Source organism: Phodopus roborovskii, unplaced genomic scaffold, assembly GCF_943737965.1.
Source record: "Phodopus roborovskii unplaced genomic scaffold, PHOROB, whole genome shotgun sequence".
Lineage (NCBI taxonomy): Eukaryota > Metazoa > Chordata > Mammalia > Rodentia > Cricetidae > Phodopus > Phodopus roborovskii.
This window is the reverse complement of record NW_026126645.1, coordinates 3,050,016-3,072,105: the sequence shown is the minus strand read 5'-3', so window position 1 is coordinate 3,072,105 and position 22,090 is coordinate 3,050,016. Positions and strand designations below refer to the sequence as shown.

Here is a 22,090-nt window from a genome sequence, read left to right as displayed (position 1 = left end):
GGCAGGCACCGCTGGAGGGTGTGACCGTAGACCTGCACCTTCCAGGCAGACGGCTGCAGGGAAAGAAGAAACAGGAGGTGGATGTGCCAGTGAACTGCTGTAATCTCAGCTCCTGAGAAGCTGAGGTGGGAGGGTTGCAAATTCAAGGTCGGGCTGGGCAACTCAGCAAGTCCCTGTCTCAAATTAAACTTTATGAGTTTGGGATGGGTACTGGGTTGTGGATGTTGCTAAGTGGTAGAGTGCTGGCTTGATATGTGTAAAGGAAATCCCTGGGTTCAACTCCTGGTAACTCAAGGAGAAAAAAAAGGAGAGCGAGGGGGAGAATAAAAAGTAGGAAGAAAATAAGGACAAGGAAGAAAAAGGAGAAAGAGGAGAAATAAGGGGAAGAAGAGGGAGGAGGGGATGGAGGAGGAGGTGATGGAGGAGGAGGTGATGGAGGAGGAGGTGATGGAGGAGGGGTGGTGGAGGAGGGGGTGATGGAAGAGGAGGAGTTGAAGGAAGAGGTGATGGAGGAGGGGTGATGGAGGAGGTGATGGAGGAGGGGTGATGGAGGAGGGGGTGATAGAGGAAGGGTGATGGAGGAGGAGGTGATGGAGGAGGGGTGATGGAGGAGGTGATGGAAGAGGAGGAGTTGAAGGAAGAGGTGATGGAGGAGGGGTGATGGAGGAGGGGTGTTGGAGGAGGGGTGATGGAGGAGGAGGTGATGGAGGAGGAGGTGATGGAGGAGGAGGTGATGGAGGAGGAGGTGATGGAGGAGGGGTGATGGAGGAGGTGATGGAAGAGGAGGAGTTGAAGGAAGAGGTGATGGAGGAGGGGTGATGGAGGAGGGGTGTTGGAGGAGGGGTGATGGAGGAGGAGGTGATGGAGGAGGAGGTGATGGAGGAGGAGGTGATGGAGGAGAGGTGATGGAGGAGGAGGTAATGGAAGAGGAGGAGTTGAAGGAAGAGGTGATGGAGGAGTGGGTGATGGAGGAGGTGATGGAGAAGGGGTGATGAAGGAAAATGTGATGGAGGAGGGGTGATAGAGGAGGGGGTGATAGAGGAAGGGTGATGGAGGAGGAGGTGATGGAGGAGGAGGTGATGGAGGAGGGGTGATGGAGGAGGAGGTGATGGAGGAGAGGGTGATGAAGGAAAATGTGATGGAGGAGGGGTGATAGAGGAGGAGGTGATGGAGGAGGGGTGGTGGAGGAGGGGGTGGTGGAGGAGGGGGTGATGGAGCCTTTTAGGCTGAAGGAACAGAATGTGCTGAATGAAGCCCAGAGGCCAGGCAAGAAAGAACAGCATTCCTACCAGGGCCCAAAACAAGCTCAGGTTTAAGCTGGGCAAATCAAATGTTCTCCAAGAAGCACTTGACCTGTGTGAGGTAGCTAGCCCCCTCTAGTATAATAGCTACCCCATGGATAAGTGACAACTGGGCCACAGAAGTTGGCATGTGATTGACCACTATTTACTACTCATGCTTCCAAACAAAACTCAAATCAGTGATATCTAAAAGGTGGCTCTCAGAGTCTGGGGAAGACTTGTGCTTTGAGCTGCTGTGGATAGGAAGGGAAGCCTGGTATCACACTGTGTCCCGAGATTCACCAGAAGCAAAGCCAGATGCCCAGTGAAGGCAGACATTCAGTCTGGTCCTACCTGCTTATTCTTGACTGACTTAATACAATAGAATTATAATCACTGCCAGGGAGAGGAGCCAGGCACTGTGCCCTTTGAAGCCTCTGGGGTTGGGGCTCCTCGGGTGGAGAGGTCTCTGCAGCTGTCTTTGTGCCCACTTGGATGCTCCTCAGAAGGTCATTAGCACCAAGGTCATTAGTTACACTGCATCTCTGGGAGGCCAGGAATGTTTGCTGGTTATTGGATGATATTTCTTCTCGGGGTCCTCTGGGAACCTGAATCACTTGGAAGCCAGGAAGCCTGCATTGCTCAACCATTGATGTCAGCTACTCCCAGCAGCCCTTGCTCAGCAGGCATATTCCCACTTTGACAGGGAGTCTCTGCTCCTGGAAAAAATGGAGATGGATTTGAAGGCAACTAGGTCTTTGGCCAGTGTGTTTGAGAGTCACTGGGCAGTCCTAGCAGCATCCTCATGAGCTTAAGGTTTTAGTTGCCTGCAGGCAGGTGACAGCCACATACTGCAAATGGCACCTCAGCCACTCAGCTGCCCATCTGGATATCCATCTTTCCTTAGCCTCTCAAGGCTGACTCCATCGACCCCCCCCCATCTCAACACATAACTGAGGCTAGCTCCCCACTCCCCATTCTCCTGCCTCTGTCTCCTAAGTACTGGGATTGTGTGTGTGCCGCCACTCCTGACTTTCTCCGTCTACTTTCTCTACACCCGTCACTCTGCGTTGCTCCAAGCAATAGTACTCAGGCCAAGATTGTTACCAGTCTCTGAGGAGTTCCAAGCTGCCAGCAAGCCTGTGGTGCTCCTGTGTTGGGTGGTGTTGACTGTCAACCTGATGAACTCTAACAATCACCTAGGAAGGAGGCCTCTGGATAGGCCTCTGTGTTTAGGGGTGTTTTGATTGTGTAAGTTAGGTGAGAAGATCTGTCCCATGGTAGATGGCCCCAGTTCCTGGCTGTAGAATCAAGGAAAGCATTTTGAGCAGCAGCAGTGGCTTTCTGCTTCCTGGCCACAGATGCGAGGGGACAGCTTTAAACTCTTGCAGCCTTGTCCTGGGAGTCTCCCTCCGTAGAGAGTGGAAATGGAAAGGGAGGGGTGGTCCCCAGAGAGAAGAGACAGAACTAAGGTCTTCAGGCTGTGCATTGCCCCTTTGCTAAATACTGTGGTAGCTATTTTAATTTCCATAATAACCAGAGGTGGACGTTTGCCCCAGTTAATAGAGGGAATCTGTAGGTGTCTTAGAGGCAAAGTGGTCAATGGAGGAGAGTGGAGGGTTGATGGGCAAGGCTGAGTCCGATGCCTGGATTGACCACCCACCTTGAAGAAGTTTCTAAACTTATCTGTTGCTAATTTCTTTGTCTTTAAAATGATGAAGAAACCCTTAAACTGCTAGATGGTTTATACCTGTAATCCCAGCACTCAGGAGGCTGAGGCAGGAGGATTGGTACAAATGTAAGGCTAGACTGAGCTACACAGTAAGACAGTCGTGAATCCTTTCTAGCAAATGGGTAGTGAGTACTAAGACTGTCATGGAGAAGGGGTCTTAGGTTCAGACAAATTCTTAAACTGTGTTTGTGTGTACTGGAGAGAATCCCACCCCAACCCCTGGGAAGAAACAGTGACTAAAGCAATCTAGGAGGCTGCTGAGGAGCAGGTAGGGGCCATGCAGGATCCTGGCAGGTTTATGAAGCCATTAAACATGGTTCAAGCCTGGGTGTCTCCCAGGATGCCTGTGTTCAGCATTCACTCAATGGTGGGTAAGGTTTTTATTTTGTTTTTGGCAGGGTCTCATATATCTTTGGCCAAATTCTGATGCTCCTAACTCTGTCTCCTAACAGCTTGGGTTATAGGTGTGTAACAAGTCAACTCTATGCAGTGTGTGTGTGTGTGTGTGTGTGTGTGTGTGTGTGTGTGTGTGTTGCATGTGTGTGGCGGTGCATGTGTGGAGATCAGAGAACAAATTTTTTGAGTCGGCTCTCTTCTTCCACCATGGGACCCAGGGATCAAATCCAGGCCAGCAAGCTTATCCAGCAAGCACTTTTACCTGCTGAGCCATCTCACCAGCCCCGAACTGCTAATAACTGGGCCAGCTTCAGAAACGTGAGGTCACAGACACCACTGAAATGAAAGTAAAGCCCCTGAGGCCTGCTCTCTCTCATTGGTCACAGAATCACACAACAGCTGGCATACAGCAGGGGCTCAATAAATATCAGTGGAATCAACGTACAGTCAGTGGGAAGAGGACCGGCAGAGTTGGGCTGATTACAGGAAGTGAGCTGGACCCAAAGCTGTATATGATGGAGAGGTGTGTATATACCTCTTCACAAAGTGATGTATTTCTGATCTTAAGCAGACACGTGTTGAGGGTATGTCCTGATGTGTGGATAACATGGTAAGCAGAGGAGACAAGGTCCCTGCTCTCAAGGGACTGACAGTCCCACATGGGGAGGTGGATCATAAACAGATATAATCACACAGTGTGACATAAGAGGTGCTGGAAAGAAAATCAAAGCCAGCAGGGCAAGATGGCTCAGCTGGTGGAGCACTTGCTGTAGGAGCATGGAACCTGAGTTCAGACCCCCCTGGTGCCCATGTAAAACTACAGGTGTGGTGCGCTTGCCATCCTAGTGCTGGGAGTAGGGGACAGGAGGAGTTCTGGCACTTACTGGCCAGCTAGTCTAGCCAAACTGGCAAGTTTCAGGTTCATCAAGAGACCCTGTTTCAAAAAATATATAGTGGAGAGAAATTGAGAAAGACACCCAGTGCTACACACACACACACACACACAGAGAGAGAGAGAGAGAGAGAGAGAGAGAGAGAGAGAGAGAGAGAGAGAGAGAGAGGAAAAGATAACAAGACAGGCTAAATGGGTGGTGTGGCCACAAAGATGCTATTATAGAGGGTTAAGAAGATGGTATTCAAGCCTGAAGTGGTAGCACCCACCCATAAAACTAGGACTTGAGAGGTTGAGGCTAGAGATTCAGAGTCCTAGGCCTGTCTGGGAGACCAAGTGAGATCCTAGCTTTCAAAAAGAAAAAAGAAAAGAGCCTTTGGGGCTGGGGGTGTAGCTCAGTGGTGGGATACTTGTCTGGCATGTGCGAGGCCCTGGGCTCAAGCCCTGACACCCCAAAATAAAAAAAATGATGACATTTGAGCAGAGACATGAAGGAAGCCATGTGGATATCCGAGGCAGGAGATTTCCTCCACACGCGGAATAGTTGAAAGAAGCGCGAAGGCATTTCATCCGGTACCCAGGCCTCAATTTCAATCGACTGAAACAAAATAAAGGCTCTTTGAGGTGCAGACCTGAAAGCGGAACAGAAATACACTCCACATGAAAGGCAAACCTTTGCTTAATCTGTTTTCGCTGCTATTGAAATCTTAAGTGCCTCCTTTATGGCAGATGGCTCAAAACCTGCCGGGGAGAGCGATGCTTTAGAAATACAACTCCAAATGAAAAACAAAACAACACCGAAGACAGCCATGATAATGGCCTCGCATGAAATAACTGGAAGTTGTGAGCACTCCACTTGATGAGATTAAACAGTTGGAGGCAAATGGTGTGGAGCCCAGTAGAGGAAAATATTCTGATAAATCATTGCAAGATCCCAAGAGGAAGCACAACCCACAGAGATGTTCTTTTGGGAGAAATCATCTGCTCATTCAGGAAACATTAGCTGGGCACAGTAGTGAATGCCTATAATACCAGCACCCGTGATGATGAGGCAGGAGGATTATGAGTCCCAGGTCAGTCTGGACTCTGTGGCAAGGCTCTCTCTCTCAGAACTATTATTAAGCATCCAGGTGTCTGCAACACTCATGCTTGCTGACTTGAAAAATGAACTGAGGGTTTGAGGAAAGGGCCCAGCTAGCAGAGTGCACGTCTGGCATTCATGGGGCCCTGGTTCCATCTTCGGCACTGGGCCTGCAATTCCAGTGCTGGGGAGGTCGGAGCCAAAGGATAAGAAGTTCGAGGTCATCCTTTGCTCTGCAGTGAGTTGGGGCTCTGCATGTTGCCTGGGCTACCTGAGATCCTAGCTCAAAAAGATTTAAAAAACAAAGATGAATGGAGCTCATATCTGCTCTTCTGAGGTTTCAGTAGTCCCAGACTTACCATTTGATTTAGTATTTTATTCTTCAATCCCATCTTTTACCATCTGTCTCTTATTTCCTGCCCCATCCCTCTCATCCCATAGGTATGATTCTCAGGCTTTCTGTCAGTTTGTCTGTGCATACAGACACATTTACATTTTGAGCACACGTAGCTACTTAGCTAAACAACTTTCTTGATTGTCTAGTGTGTGTTTAGTGAACATAACTGCCACATGTCTGTCGTTCCCTTTCTTTTAGGTACACTGATGTTGACTGGTGTGTGCTTAGTCCTTTTGGCAGTGACACTGGGTTCTTCAGTCATGCACATTATGTTTTATTGAATAATTCCCTACTGAAGAACACTGAAGCTGCATCCCAGAGTGCTGGTGTAGCAACGCTGTGATTCATTTCTGGGAGTTTAGGTCAGATGCTTCCTTAAGGCTGGACACAGCTGGGATCTGTGATATAGAGTGTGGTGATAGTTTGTTTATGATCTGACAAATAAAGCTTGCCTGAAGATCAGAGTGCAAAGCTAGCCACGCCAGTTAGCCACAGAAGTCAGGCAGTGGTGGCACACACCCTTAATCCCAGAATTCAAGAGACAGAGGCAGACAGATCACTTAATTTGCAGTCACCCTGAGCTACACAAAATTGATCCAGTCTAAAAGAGAAGTAGCTCACACGAAGGTGATCTTAACACTTGGGATCCCACACCTTTAATCCCAGCACTAGAAAGGAAGATAAGGCAGGAGGAGACAGGAGCTCAGGGCAGTCTGAGGTTTGGTGAAGAAGATGCCGTCTGGAGATGCAGTCTGAGGGCAGGATCACCCTTTCAGTCTGAGCTCTCAAGTGGCTGGCCGCTTTGCTTCTCCGATCTTCAGCTTTAGCCCCAATATCTGTCTCTGAGTTCTTATTAGTAAGATCTACTAGAACTTGTGCTACAACAAAGTGGTCCATGGCACTAGACAGCATATGGCTACACCTGCTTTCCAAACTGGCTGGACCAATTTTCACTCCTACCCACAATGTGGTCCTACCCACAATGGACTATGCCCCAGCATCAATCACTAGTTAAGAAAATGCCCTAAAGGCTTGCTTGAACCTTGATATTATGAAGGCATTTTCTCAATTGAAGTTCCCTCCTCTCATATGACTATAACTTGTGTCATGTTGACATAAAACTATCTAGCACAGCCAGTATGTGACCTTTAGAGACCCATCTCCAGCAACACACACCTCCACTGCTCAGACCCTACCTCCTAAAGGTCCCACAGCCTCCCAAAATGGTACCACTAGCTTGTCTTCTTACACATGGCAGGAGGGAGGGCTTTCACACTCACATCGTAACACTCCACACCAAGTGCATAGCCATTGCACAATGCAAAATGCATTCTGCCCGGTTTTTAAAAATCCTTATGGTCCCAAGAGTGCCAGCACCATTCAAAAAGCTCACAGACTCTGCAGAGATCTAAGGCGTTTGCTCTGAGCTGTGAGCTCCTGTAAAAACTTAAAACTTTCCCAATGTACAGCGGCACAAAGTAAATATTGCGCTCCAACAGTGAGGAATGGGGGAACAACTCATGTAGCCAAAGATGCTCATGTACTCCTGATCCTTCTGCCTCATCTTTCAAATGCTGGCATTATAGGTGTGGACCACAACATCTAACTGCAGTGGATCTTGAAGGATTTTGGGGGGAGGAGTGTTTTTGCAACAGGGTCTCACTATGTAGCCCTGACGGATCCGAAACTCACTATAAAGACCAAGCTGACCTCAATTCACAGAGATCCACCTGCCTCTGCCTTCTGAGTGTTGGACTTAAAAGCATATGTCAATATGCCCAGCTTTACTGTGGGCTTTTAAAAAAAAGATCTATTTATGTATTTTATGTATATGGGTGCTCTATCAACTTTATGCCAGAAGAGAGAATTAGATCCCACTAGAGATGGTTGTGGGTCACCATGTGGTGGCTGGGAATTGAACTCAAGATCTCTGGAAGAGCAGCCAGTGCTTTTAACTGCTAAGCATTCTCTCCAGCCCCATAGGCTTTTGATAGAGAGAATTATCAGGGCAAGAAAACTACTTTAACCACAACTTGATGCTTTTCCTGTATCTAGTATAACTTTTCTCTAATGAATCTTGGTATATTCACCTGATTCTAAATAAACCCTACTTGATTTTTAATTGTGAATTTCCAATTTGTAGCTATAGGCTGATTTATAATAGTCTTCTCATACAGTACCTATTTAGTTGTAATTTGGTTTAACTAGATTTAACAATTAATTGGGAGACTGTGTCCTTTATTCTCTGTAAAATTCTTTGGAGAAATAGAAATGAGTTGTTCGGGAGAAGTTTGGTAGAATTTGCCTGCAAAATCTCCCTGACCTGATGACAGTTTGATTAAGCCTAGGGATGGTTACTGATGGTGTTTGAATCGAAATAGTGGCTAGAATTAACAGGCACTCAATGATTAAATTATTGAATAAATGGATGAAGCAAAGAATGTTTTATTCCATTTTATTTGCCTTGTACTTATTTGTCATTTCAACATTTTTCCCCAAAGAATGTATCCATTATTTTAGATTTTCAAAAAAGTTGGCACACTCTGTTCCTAACATGGCCGATTGCCTCTCCTGAAGTTATCCTGATACCCTCCATCTTTCTTTACTCAGTCATACATTTCAGGGGAGACTTTGGTTCACCAAGTCTTGCAGAGGATCGCAGATTCAGCTTCCGTGGAAATGGTGGGCCCCTTTTCTAGCCAGTGACAGGGTTAGATGGGAATGTCAGATCCAAGGAAGCAGAACAGATTTTGAGGAAAGAGGATTTTCTTTTAATTTTTCGTTTATCTATTTTTTGATTCTATGACAAAAATAGGAAAGCAGAATGAAAGGGAAAAAAAAAAGATTCCCTTTTCTGGTAGTGACCATGCCTGTGATGATGTGAAGTTTGGAACTACTATAGCCATCTTGTGTCTAAGAGGAGAGCCAGTGTGCAGATTAAGATAACGCACTGAGGATAGAAAGAAACTTGGCTTTGATGACTTTAACACAAGTCCTTGAATTGGGGCCTCTTGTTGCCAGAGACAACAGACTATTTTTTAAATGGTTTGGGTTAATAACTCTTCCTCCTCCTCCATCTTCTTCCTCCTTCTTTTCCTTCTTTGTCTGCATCATCATGATCATCCCCATCACTATAGCTCAGACCCTACCACAGAAAAACTCTTGCTGTTGTGTACAAATGGTTCTGTAGCAGCCACCTATTATTTTATTTTTTATGTATCGATACAGTGTGCTATGTGTGTGCAGGTGCTGCAGGAAGCCAGAATAGGGAATCAGATCCCTAGGAGCTGGAGCCACTGGAGTTTAAGTGTTGGTTCCCAGCTGGGTCTTCTGCAAGAGCAGATGAGCTCTAACTGCTGAGCCACCTCTCCAGCCCCATCCTGGGCTGTATGTGCTCTCCCTTTATCAGGAATTGCCTGTCTTCATTTCTTTGTTTAAAATGGACCGGGGGCACACCCCAGATAGAATGTGGAGGTCAGAGAACGACTCCCTGGAGTTGGTTCTCTCCTTCCACCATGGGTCCCAGAGATTGAAGTCATGGCATTAGGCTGGCCTAATGAGCACCCTTATCTGCTGTGATGCTTAGTTTTGGTCAACTTGACAGAAACTAGAGTTAGGTAGGAGCATTGTCTTGATTGAAAGTTGATGTGGGAGGGGCCAGCACACTGAGGATTATGTTGCCCATGGGCAGGTGACCTAGGAGGTATACTAAATGTAGCTGAACTGAACATGAGCCTGGAAGCTAGTCAGTAAGTGGCATTCCTTCATGGTCTCTGTATCAGTTCCTGCTTCCAGGTTCCTGCCTTGAGTGTCTGTCCTGGCTTTTCCCAGCAAAGGACTGGGACAACCTGCAAGATGTAACAGGTTCTTGTGTGTGTGTGTGTGTGGTGTGTGTGTGTGTGTGTTTAAATTAAACATATTGAACAACAGCAGGGGTACGGAATATGCTCAGGACTGGGGGTGAACGCCACAGCTCTCCCAGATGGACATCATCACTGTAAACACGAGAAGGACCACAGTCTCTGATATAATCAGAACTGGACAAACCACAGTGGGTGTGTTCCAGTGAAGAGTCTGCCAGAGATCTGTCCAGGCCTGTTATAGCTACAGAGAAAATGTATTGGCATGGATAGTTATGTACTTAATGTGTGCATCATTAAGAGGTCTGTTTGTCTTCTCATTTACTGGTAACTTCTCCAATTCATACAAAATCCCCAGAGCATCTATTGCCCTTCAAAATACTGTGTATTTCATGTCTAGATGTGGCTGCTTGCCGTAGGTGAGGAAGACCTGAGATCCGTTGGCATTTGGTCCATTATTAGCCACAGATACGACACCTCTAACATTGTGCTTCAGATATCCTCTATCCTCCTCAAACTTCTTGCCCCAGGTACTGCTGCCTCCCCTTGCAGTAACTGTTGGATCTCCCGTTTGAACCATGAAACCCTTGATGCTTCTATGAAATACACAGCCATTGTAGTAATTACTGGCACAAAGAGCCAAGAAATTTTCACATTTTGGGTGTCCTCTCACAGAAGACTTCTATTTCGATATTTCCCACATCTGTGTGCAATGTCACAGACATCCTCCCTCTTGATGGTTCCAGGAAGCCTTGCAGAGAAAAACTGAAGATGAGCTTCTAATCTTTTGGCTGCCCATCTGACAGCAAGAGGGCTCTCCAGACAAACGCACTAAGAAACAACCCAAGCAGTGAATTGTAGGCTGGTAATCCTTTGCTCTATGCCTAAAATCCACATATGAGTGAGTACATATCATGTTTGTCATTTTGTGACTGGGTTACCTCACTCAGGATGGTTTCTTCTAGTTCCATCCATTTCCCTTCGAATTTCAGGTTTCCATTGTGTTTTTCTGCTTAGTACTTCGTTGTGTAAATGTACCACATTTTCTCTGTCCATTCTTCAGTTGAGGGGCATCTAGGTTGCTTCCAGGTTCTGGCTATTACAAATACTGCTACTATGAATATAGTTGAACAGATATCCTTGTTGTATGAATGTGCAATTTTTGGGTATATGCCTAAGAGTGAAGTTACTAGATCTTGAGGTAGACTAATTTCTATTTTCCTGAGGAACCGTCATACTGAATCCAAAGTGGCTTACGAGTTTGCACTCCCACCAGCAATGGAGGAGTGTGCCCTTTTCTCCATATCCTCTCCAGCATAAACTATAAAGCTAGGAAACAAGGAGGATACTAAGGGAGACATTCATGGTCCCCGGGAGAAGGGGAAAGGGACAAGATCTCCCGAGCAAATTGGGGGCATGGAGGGAGGGGAGAGGGAGCTAGGAGAAAGAGAAGGGGAGAAGAGGAGGGGAGAGGAGGACACAAGGGAGCAGGAAGATTGAGTAAGGGGAAGAATAGAAGAGAGTAAGAAAAGAAATACCATAATAGAGGGAACCATTATAGATTTAAGGAGAAATCTGGCAATAGGAAAATGCCTAAAGAGCTACAAGGATGAACCCAACTAACAATCTAAACAATAGTGGAGAGGCTACCTTTAATGCCCTTCTATGGTAATGAGATTGACAACTACCTTATATATGCCATCCCGGAGCCTTCATCTAGTAGCTGATGGAAGCAGAAGCAGACACCCACAACTAAACACTAGCTGAATTCCTGGAATAGTTATAGAGAGGGAGGAGTGATGAACAAAGGAGTCAAGACCAAGCTGGAGAAACCCACGGAAATGTTGATATGAACAAGGGGGAAGCTCATGGAGCCCAGACTGATAGCTGAGAAACCAGCATAGGATCCACCCAGATGCCCTGAATGTGGGTGTTAGTTAGGAGGGCTGGGCAGTCTATGGGGCCTCTAGTAATGGATCAGTATTTATCCCTAGTATATGAATGGACTTTGGGAGCCCATCCTACACAGAGGGATACTTTCTCAGCCTAGACACATGGAAGAGGGCCTAGGCCCTGCCCCAAATGATATGACAGACTTTGAAGGCTCCCCATGGAAGGCCTCACCCTCCCTGGAGAATAGAAAGGGGATGGGCTGGGGTTTGGTGGGGGTGATGGGAGGGTGAGGGAACTGGGATTGACATGTAAAATAACTTTGTTTCAAATTTAAATTAAAAAAGGAAAAAAGGGGGGGGGGAAGAAGAAGAAAGGAAGGAAGGAAGAACCCACTGCTGTCCCTGCAACCTCATACAGGTCTCTGGAGTCAGAAGTCTGTAACAGGTTCTTTACTTCTGTCTTAGTTAGGATTTCTATCGCTGTGAAGAGACACCGTGATCATAGCAATTCTCATAAAGGAAAACATTTAATCGTGGCTTACAGTTCAGAGGTTCAGTCCATTATCATCATGGTGGGGCATGGCAGTGTGCAGACAGACAGTGCGGACAGGTAGCTGAGAGTTCTTATATCCTGATTCACAGGCAACAGGAAGTGATCTGCCCCAATGGGCATGGTTTGAGCATATATGAGACCTCAAAGCAGACTCCACAGTGACAGACACACTTCCTCCAACAAGACCATACCTACTCCAACAAGGCCACACCTCTCACTAGTGCACTCCCTTTGTGGGCCATTTTCTTTCAAGCTACCACACCTCCACAAGCTGCTTCTGGTCATTTATGTGGCATTTCTACCTCTTTTCTTTCTTTCTTTTTCTTTTTTTCTTTTTAAGCTTTTTTTGAAACAAAGTCTGACCATGTTCCACAGGCTGGCCTAGAACCCTCTGCAACCCTCCTGTTTTTACCTTCCTGGCTTCTAAGAAATGCATTCAAAGGAATAATGTTCCCTAATAATGTTGGCTACATTTTACTGGTTTCTGTACATCTCTGTCTTAGATATTAATTTCCCCCTGACACTTGCCCCAGGGAATAGAGGCCTGATTTTGAGTTTCCAGACCTGTGCAGCTTTTCATTATTGATTCCTTCATCACTTAGCAAATTGACCAGAAATCTTTAACTCTTAGGAATTCATTCATTCTTCTGGAGATCAGTAGGTGATCTGCTTCTGTGACTCTTGTGTGATTGGGGATAGTCAGTGATCTGGGTTCTGTGGTCAGAGATAGCCAATGTTCTGGGCTCTGTGTGATTGGGGATAGTCAGTGCTCTGGGCTTGGGGTGGGGTTTTTATCTACTAGTTTATTAAGTGTGCTCAAATGCTCCATGCCTTTGCTTTTGCTCCCTGTCAGTTTCTGAGAGGATGTGTTCCCATCTGCAGTTACCACTGTGAGTTCACTTACCTTGCTCTGGAAGCCCACCAGGAATTTAAGGTATTACTACATTGGACCATCAGGATAACCTGTGCTATGACAGCACCCTGTCTCCTCAGAAAAAGGATTTTTTAAACCATTTTTTTTTTGTGTGTGTGTGTGTGTGGTTCTTTGGGTTCATTTGGATGCATTGTTGTCCTAGCTTTCTTTTTGCTTTTATTTACTTGATAAATATTTCTCATTTGTTTTTAATGAACCAAGTAATATATGTTCACTTGATTCAAAATTAAAATAAGAGGACTCGACATGTTGAATAACCAGGGTTAGTAGCCGAGTATCACAGCTCATAGAGAGGATGCTGAATGTCCTCCAAAGAAGGAAATGATACATTGTCACTTCATACACAGGAGATAATATGCTAACTATCCTGATATAATTATTATTATTCATATGTAGTGAAATACTACAATAGACCACATAAACATGTAAAATTGCTATGTATCCACATACCTACTTAAAGGAAGCCCAAAATAATATTAAAAACTATGCTGGAAGGGTCTGAAGAGAAGGCTCAGTGGTTAAGAGCTCTTGCAGAGGACCTGACCCACATGGTCAATCACATCCATTTGTAATTCCAGTTCCAGGGGATCTAATGTCCTCTTTAGCCTCCAAAGGCACCAGGCACATACATGATGATCATACTTAAAGCCAGGTTTAAATGTGTTCACCAGGCCCGAGATAAATGATAAATAGGTGTTTTATATGGGAAGAACTTACATAGATAAGAGAAAATAACCTCCGAGGTCACCCTGTTCCAGAAGATGCGGTCTCTACTCTTCCGATGCTCTCGATGTTCTCTGCAACCCAAGAGAACTCCAGCCCAAAGCACCTCTACCTTAAAAGGGTCTGCATCTGAAACCACGCACAAAGGGTGTGGAGATCACTGGCAAGGCAAGATGCCACTACAACCTATCTGATAGGCCTTTTCATAGTTTCCTGACTTTCCCCTACTCACTTCCATATAAATTCACACATATTACAATTCAAAGCTAGTATCTGCACAAGAGAGTTTGTCTTGCTAAGGCTGGAGACCTATAATATAGGTCCCATTTCCATCTCTTTTCCTGCACTTTCTTAATTCAGGTTCTCTTCATTGCTGAATGAAACCCCCCCTACCTCTCTGTGTGAATGAAATCCTACTCCCCCCTTCCAGGGTCTGTGTGTGTGTGTGTGTGTGTGTTATATTTTCATTACCCATCCGTGGATAGCTAGGCTGCTTTTATTTCCTTGTTGTTGTGAAATAGAACAGATGAGCAGGATGAGCACACGTCTCCGAGGTATGACCAGTTCTTTATGCTATCCTGAGCCTGAGCCTGAAGTACCTCTTGTTTTGTAAATCAAAGGCATGAGGCAGCCCTGCATTGAACGAGCCTGACAGCTCCACTTTTCCAACAGCTTGTGCATATTTTTGGTCCCAGAGTCATGTTTTGGCAATTCTCAAATAGTTCAAGCCTTTTCATTATTATTGTATCTGCTATGGTGACCTTTGATGACTGACTGTTTAATGCTGCTTTTTTAATTGTTTGGTGTTGCTATGGACCATGCCCAGAAGAGATAATGTGCTGAACCAATTTGTGTCATCTGACCTCTGTATCCAAATACACTTGTCACTCCACTCTTTCTTCTCTCTCCCTATTCACTAAGACAACACTGACATTAGACTAAGTAATAACTCTACATGGCCTCTGTGTGTTCAAGTCCAAGAAAGCCAGGAACTGTAACAGGCCAAATATAGGCTTCTTGACTGAGGATCTCAAGTTGTATGAAGGAAATTATGGATAATAAAACAACTTCTTCAGTGAGCAAGGAACAACAACATAGACAGAAAAACCGACTGTTGATACAGAGGAATGTTGAATGGTCTGGACAGAAGATCAAGCCAGCCACATTCCTGTAAACCAAAGTCTAAACCAGAGCCATGCCCCAACTTGTAGGTTCTGTGCTGTCTGGGAGAAAATGGGAAAGGAAAGGCCAGAAGCTCCCAGAGGTTGGTACGTGTGGCTTGAGGAAAGAATCCATCTCCACAGAAGAGTGAGGTGGGGAAACCCACAGATTCTGCCTACCTGAGCTAGTTCGAGACCACTGACTCCGTTCTGAGAGATGGGAAACCTGCATAAGACAGAACTAGACTCCCTTTATATAGGTGACAATGGTGTGACTGGGACAGTATATGAGGCCCCTAGCAGTGGGTCCAAGATCTAACTCTAATGCACAAACTGACTTAGTGGAGCCCTTGGAGACATGCCTTGCTCAGCCTAGACTCAGAAGTGTGAGGGGTAGGAAGGTGTCTTGGTTCTGCCTCAATGAGGTGATGGGACAGACTTAGTAAACTTCCTAGGGGCCTCACCCTCTCCCAGGAGCAGATGGGAGGCGAAGGGGATGGAGGGAACAGCGGAAGGAGAGGAGGGAGGGGGAACTGGGATTGGAATGTAATAATAATAATAATAATAATAATAATAATAATAATAATAAATATATTTTTTAAAAAGAAGAAGACATGATTCCACAGGTACAAGGGACCCAGAAGCAATAGCTCTGATCACTGATGAAAGCAGTCACGTGACATAAAGGAGTCCTGATGGGGAGGAACGACATCCACTGGAAGAAGTCATCAAGGACTGCCTCACCTATAGAGAAGTCAAGGCTAGTGTCACATCACAGGCGGACATATGAGGGGCCAATGCAGGTGGTCCAAATCAGAGCTGTTCATTTTCCTGTTACCATGATAAAAAAAATACCCACACAAAAGCAACTTGAGGTAGAAAGCAATTATTTTAACTCACAGTTAATGGTATATATAGGTCATCACAACAGGAACTCAAAGCAATAGGAACAGGAAGTAGCTGGTCACACTGTGTCCACAGTCAAGAAGCAGAGAATGAAGTCCAGGCTTGCTTCCTCCTTTTTGTGCAGTCCAGGACAGCATCTGGGGGATAGTGCTAACCACACTTAGGGTGGTCGTCTTACCCTAGTCAGCCTAACCTAGGCAATCCTTCACAAGTGCACCCAGAGATTACTCAGAGGTTTATCACCTAGGCAATTCTAGATCCAGTCAATTTGATGATCAATATTAACCACCATAGAAGCCAAGACTCATTTACCATTATGAAAACTGGAATCTTAAAGAATTATAGAATGTGCAGACACAGGTGGAGCTCTGTGAGTTCTAAGCCAGGCTGGTCTATATAGTGAGTTCCAGGGCAGCAAGGGTCACGTATGTAGGGTAAAGAGGGCCAGTCAAAGAAACACACCCTGGCCCTGAAACCACAGCCAAAAGGTTAAAAAGAGCCAGTGATAGAATTACACTTTGACTCAGAAACCAGCACTAAAGAAACACACTCTGCCCCTGACCAACTCAGCACAAAAAACAACCAATCTCTGAGCACAAGCCCAACCAGTTCCTGAGTGTGAAGTTCAGCCCGTCTCTGAGTTTGTCCAAACTCAGGGATTGAAGTATGATGAATTCCCACTCTGAAAATTTTCACCCTGGAAAAACTCCACCCCTAAGAAGCCCTATGTAAGTCCTGTGCCTATTCAGTTGGGGGATGCCTTTTTCTACCCTGGCAGAGACAGCCACTACCCTGGATTCCTCCTTCCCAATAAATCTCTTGAATGAATTCTGGGTGAAGACCTTCTTTAACCAGAGTGGAACAGAATGGAAAAGCAATGGACATCTCTGCTGGCAAACTTCCTTAGTGGCGGGACCAGAGAAGTAACAACTTCCACTAGAGCAGAAGCAAACTGTTACATTTCTGCGGAGGGGTCCACCTTCGAAGAGTGAAGCAGGGAAGTAACAACTTTCTCCCGAGCAGAGTAGAGCAGACCTGACTGTAACTGCTCTCTCAGAGAGGAGCAGGGTTGCTACATTCCTGAGGGGAAACCATGGCCCACCGAACACAGCTATATTTATATCCTGACAGTCAGGACACCTTTGCTGCACAGTTACAAGTATCCAGGATACCTTCCCTTCACAGCTGTAGGTATAGCCTGGCTCCCAACAGTCAGGGTACCTTTCCCTTCAGAATACGCAGACTTAATGCAATACTTAGCAAAACTCCCATGCTCTACCTCACAGGTTTAGAAAAATTAATGTACAAATTCAAATGGAACCACAAAATACCACAAATAGTCAAAGCAATCTTAAGGAGAAAGAACAATGCTAGGGTGTAATTATTCTACAGAGCTATAGCAATAACGACAGACTGGCTTAAACATAAAAGGTGATGTGCCTGGTGATGGTGGCACACACCTTCAATCTCAGCACTCAGGAGGCGGAGGCAGGCAGATCTCTAAGTTCAAGGCCAGCCTGGTTTATAGAGTGAGTTCCAGGAAAGCCAGGACAGAGAAACCTTGTCTTGGGGGATGGGGGGAGAGATAAAGGAAGACCAATAAACAGAATAGAGGCCCTGGAAATAAAATGGCAAATTCCCACCTAATTCATGACAAAGAAGGCAGAAACATACTTTGAAAAAGTTGGCCTGTTCAACAGATGGTGCTGACAAAATGGACTTTGCCTGCAGGAGAATAAAATCAGATTCTTTTACTTTGTACAAAAACCAGTTCAAAATAGATCAAAGGCCTTAATTTAAAAACTAGAAACACTGAAACTTCTAGCAGAAAGCACAATAGAGTAATCCCCCTTTAAGATATTGAAGTAGGCACAAACTATTTATTTATTTATGTATTTATTTATTTATTGAGAGAGTGTTCCTCTGTGTAGCCCTGGATGTCCTGGAACTTGCTCTGTAGACCAGAACTCAAAGAGATCCACCCGCCTCTGCCTCTCTAGTGCTGAGATAAATGCATTACTATGGAAATAACTTTTTAAATAGAACACCAACATCACAGAAAGTAACCCCAGTATCAACAGATATATGAGTATAAAAAGTTCTTCTACAGAAAAGGACATCATCAGTAGAGTTAACAGACAGCCCAGAGTGGAGAAAAATCTTAACCAGCTGCACTTCAAATAAGGGCTAATGTGTAGAAATTACAAATAATGCAGAAATTAAATACCCAGTCAACACATGGGCAAATGAGCTGAATAGAAAGGAAGAACAGAAGGAAGGAAGGAAGGCAGGAAGGAAGGAAGGAAGGAAAAAAGGAAGGCAGGCTGGCAAATGGCTAATGGGTACTTTTAAAAGTATTCAGTGCTGGATGGTTGGTGGCACATGTCTTCAATCTCAACACTAGAGAAGCAGAGGCAGGCAGATCTCAGAGTTTGAGGCTAGCCTAGGCTACAGAGTGAGTTCCAGGACAGCCAGGGCTACACAGAGAAACCTATCTCAAAAAAAAAAAAAGTGTTCAATATCCCTAGCCCCCAGGAAAATGCAAGTTAAAACTACTATTGTGAAATGCCACCTCACTCTAGTCAGCATGGCTATCATCAAAAATATCTGATGATAAATGTTGGAGAAGATGTGGAAAGAATCGAAACAATCAGAGATGAATGGATAATGGAAATTTTGTACATATATAAAATGGGTCACTTCTTAGCTCTAAATAAAATGAAGTTAAAAACTTGGCAGGAAAATGTATGGACTTGAATGAAAGATATTAAGCAAGATCACACAACCTCAGAGATAAACCACATGCTGTCTCTCGTATGTGGAATCTAGCCAATTGTATATGCATATGTGTAAGCCAATGCACATGTGGGTGCAGTGTAACATGAAGAGAGGGAAATAAGACAGGATGGATATGTAGGGAATGAGGGAGGATTGACCGAAGGCAACGAGCAGGGTTATGAAGGAGGAGATAGAGATAACTGGTTTTTTAGTTCTAACTCATGGACTTTTGTTTTGGTTTTAGGGGAGGTTAAGAACATAAAACATATTTGAGTCCAGATGTGTAAATTTTAAGGTGTGGTTCCACATCTTCTGCTCTGAATGCACAGATGTTCACTGAGTTGTATAAACTTTGGGTCTGGTTAATTTTGGTATGTGACGTTTTTATTTATTTTCAAGGGTTTTTATAATAAAGTTTATAAACATAATTTTAAAAAGAATTATAGGAAATCTCTCCTTTGCTTGTGTTCCAGGTACAGAACAAGTCTTGACAAGTGCACATCTGTTTTCAATGTGAATTACTGAATATTTTAAACCCACTGTTGAGGGGGAAATAAAGATTCCTTTCAAAATACTGCTATTGGCAACGTACCTAGTTATGCAGGAGATTACTGCTGTTTTGGTGCGTATGTCAGTACTGTCAGCTAAGGACTGTGATGTAATTCAGTCGTGGGGCATTTGTATGCAAGAAGTCCTGCTTCAATTCCTAGCACTGTAAGTCAATCAATGCACTGAAGGCCACTGTCTCACTTGGGGTTACCATTGCTGTAATGAAACACTGTGACCAAAAGCAACTTGGGAAGGAAAGAGTTTATTTCACACAGTTCAGTATACCAACTCATCATGAAAAGTAGTGAAGGCAGGGACTGAAGCAAGGCCGGAATCTGGAGGCAGAGGCTGATGCAGAAGGAGGGGTGCTTCTTACTAACTTGTTCCTCATGGCTTGCTCAGTTGCTGCCTTATAGAACTCAGGACCACCAGACCAGGGCAGCATTACCCACAATGGACTTGCCCCTCCCTCACCAATTAAGAAAATACCCCACAGGCTTGCCTGCTGCCCAATCTTCTGGAGGCATTTTCTTAGTTGATGTTTCCTCCTCTCAGGTAACGTTAGCTTTGTCAAGCTGACATCAAACTAGCCAGAAGAGTCACTGTTGTCTTGTTCTAAGAACTTGCCAGTAACTCCAAGCATCAGCAATTAACACCCTGATCGGTCACCAGCCATCAACTCCAAGGCAAAGCCCTACGCCAGCAAAAAGATTATACTTACGGTTGTGAACACTGCCATGCTCCATCCCCAGTGACCTCTCCCCAGACAGATATATCACTGAAGGCTCAGATGATAGAGATTTTAAACAATCTCTCTCCATGAGTGTTTGTGTACACACGTGTGTGTGTGTGTGTGTGTGTGTGTGTGTGTGTGTGTGTGTGTAAACTTGTCTGCGTGCCTGTGGTGCTGGACATCAAGTCAGAGGTAAAATCCACAGGAGATGATGACTGGTTGAAGGCTAGAAAGAGAAATGTTAAGGAGAATGGCAGATGGGGGCATCCTCTCTGAGCTGAAGAGAAAAAACAGGCTTGAGGGGAAAAACACCCCTCGGATTTTGGGTGAGACAAACATGAAGGGCTTGAACACTGTGCCAGCACAGACACTGATTCAAGCATTATGAATGTGAGAGCGCCTTTGGCCTTGGGCCCAACTGAGACACCAAATTCATCTATAATATATCAGCAGGCACAGGGCTCCAGGCTGGGCATTGCAGCTGGAGCAAGACGACCGCCCTTTTGTCTTTTGTCTTCTAGGACAGATGAGCAGCAGCTGACCTTTCTGAGGTATTTGACAAATTCCAACAACAGCACCATCTGGGACTGAGGGGGCCACTGGGCAAGATCTGAAGACCAGGCTTCTCTGGGACCCAAGAGAAGGACAGAGAAACTAACACTTGGAAAAGAAGGAAGGGGGACTTGAAGCCCGGATACCTGCTCTAACTAACACAAAGCATGCGTGCAGCCTGCAGCAGACTTTGATTCCACAAATAACACCACTGCCTTGGGGAGCAGCAGAGACAGCTGACCCGGCAGCAGCTGCATGGAAAATGCTATTTAAAGACTCAGTTTTTGCAGAGCAGGACTCTAGGCTTGGGATTTGATTGGAAGTCAGCAATGCCACTGAGGAAGGAACCGGATTTGGGGGAAGACATCAGCAGGTGGTTGGCTGCTGTGAATCCTGGATATGTCCAACGAGCTCATTTAAATAACATGATGTCTCTCCACCTCTCTCTGAGTAAATGAAGTATGTTGGTTCATGGAAAGAGCTTAGAATAATGCCCAACACATCATGATCAGTGGACAGAAGCTATCATCAATTGTCATTATCTCCACAGGCACCCACTAATGTAAATATGTCCAGAGATGGAGAGATGCTCAGCTCTAATGGCAGGGTGGAGCTAAGTGGGATTTACAATCACTGGCCTCCCACTATCTCCATGTTTTTCTGAAATCTTCCCATTCCTTACAATGAACATATTTATTACATAAAAGCTTAAGTTAATATGCAAGGTTGAAGGATGTACAGAATCTGAAGTCAGCCCTCCCAGTTTAACACCTAAAACCTTGAAGAACTGTGTGTTTGTAGGCAAATTATTTTCTTTATTTGAGTCAGTTTCCTCTTTTAAAAAAGATTTATTTTAATTATGCACCTATGTGTGTTGGGGGAGGGAGTATGTGCCCATGAGTACAGGTGCCCACAGAAGCCAGAAGAAGGCATCATATTCCTTAGAGCTGGAGTTGTATTTGGTTGTGAATTGCCTGATATAAGTACTGGGAATCAAATTTAAGTCCTCTTCAAGAGCCATAACTGTTCTTAAGTGCTTGCTGAGCTATCGTTCCAGCCTCACAATACCAAGGTCACTGAGTGGTTATAAGAATTCAATGAGATACTCTAGACACACGTGTGGCGTGGCATGCATCAGGGAGACATAAAGAGATAAACGACAACTGCTCTCATCAGCAGTGAAATGCCAATGGCTCCCTTAACTCCCTCTTCGGTGTTCTTGGTATATGTTCAACACTGTGGAAATGGTAGCTTTTCATTTTGTTCATTTTTGGGGGGTGATGGGGATCAAACGGGGTCACTTGAATAATAATCGAGGGCTCTAGCACTGACCCACATTCCTGAGACTTCACAGTGGATGGATTAACTAGAACCATCTTGGTTATCTTACAAAGGGCAGTGGCCCAAGGACCAACTCTATTAAGGTAGATGTAGTTGAAAACTCCCCAAGTGTCTTACCCATCAAGGCCAAATTTCTACCAATGGGAAAGCTCCTGTAATTTTTACAAAAGCTGTTGTCACTCGCCGGAAAAGTGAGGCTACCGTATTAGAAGGTCCAGACATGGTTTTCTTATTCTTCCATGGGGGCAATCAGCCAGAAGTCAGGGGCAGTGCTCTCTGTAATGCTATGCTTCCTCCACTCTCCACCCTCCTCCTCCAGACAGGGTCCTCC

General features: G+C 45.1%; 1 pseudogene; it reads right to left on the bottom strand.

The window, feature by feature from the left end:
- Nucleotides 1-9,882: 9,882 nt before the first annotated feature.
- On the bottom strand, nt 9,883-10,402 carry LOC127213269 (peptidyl-prolyl cis-trans isomerase-like 3; annotated as a pseudogene).
- Between the last annotated feature and the right edge of the window lie 11,688 nt (nt 10,403-22,090).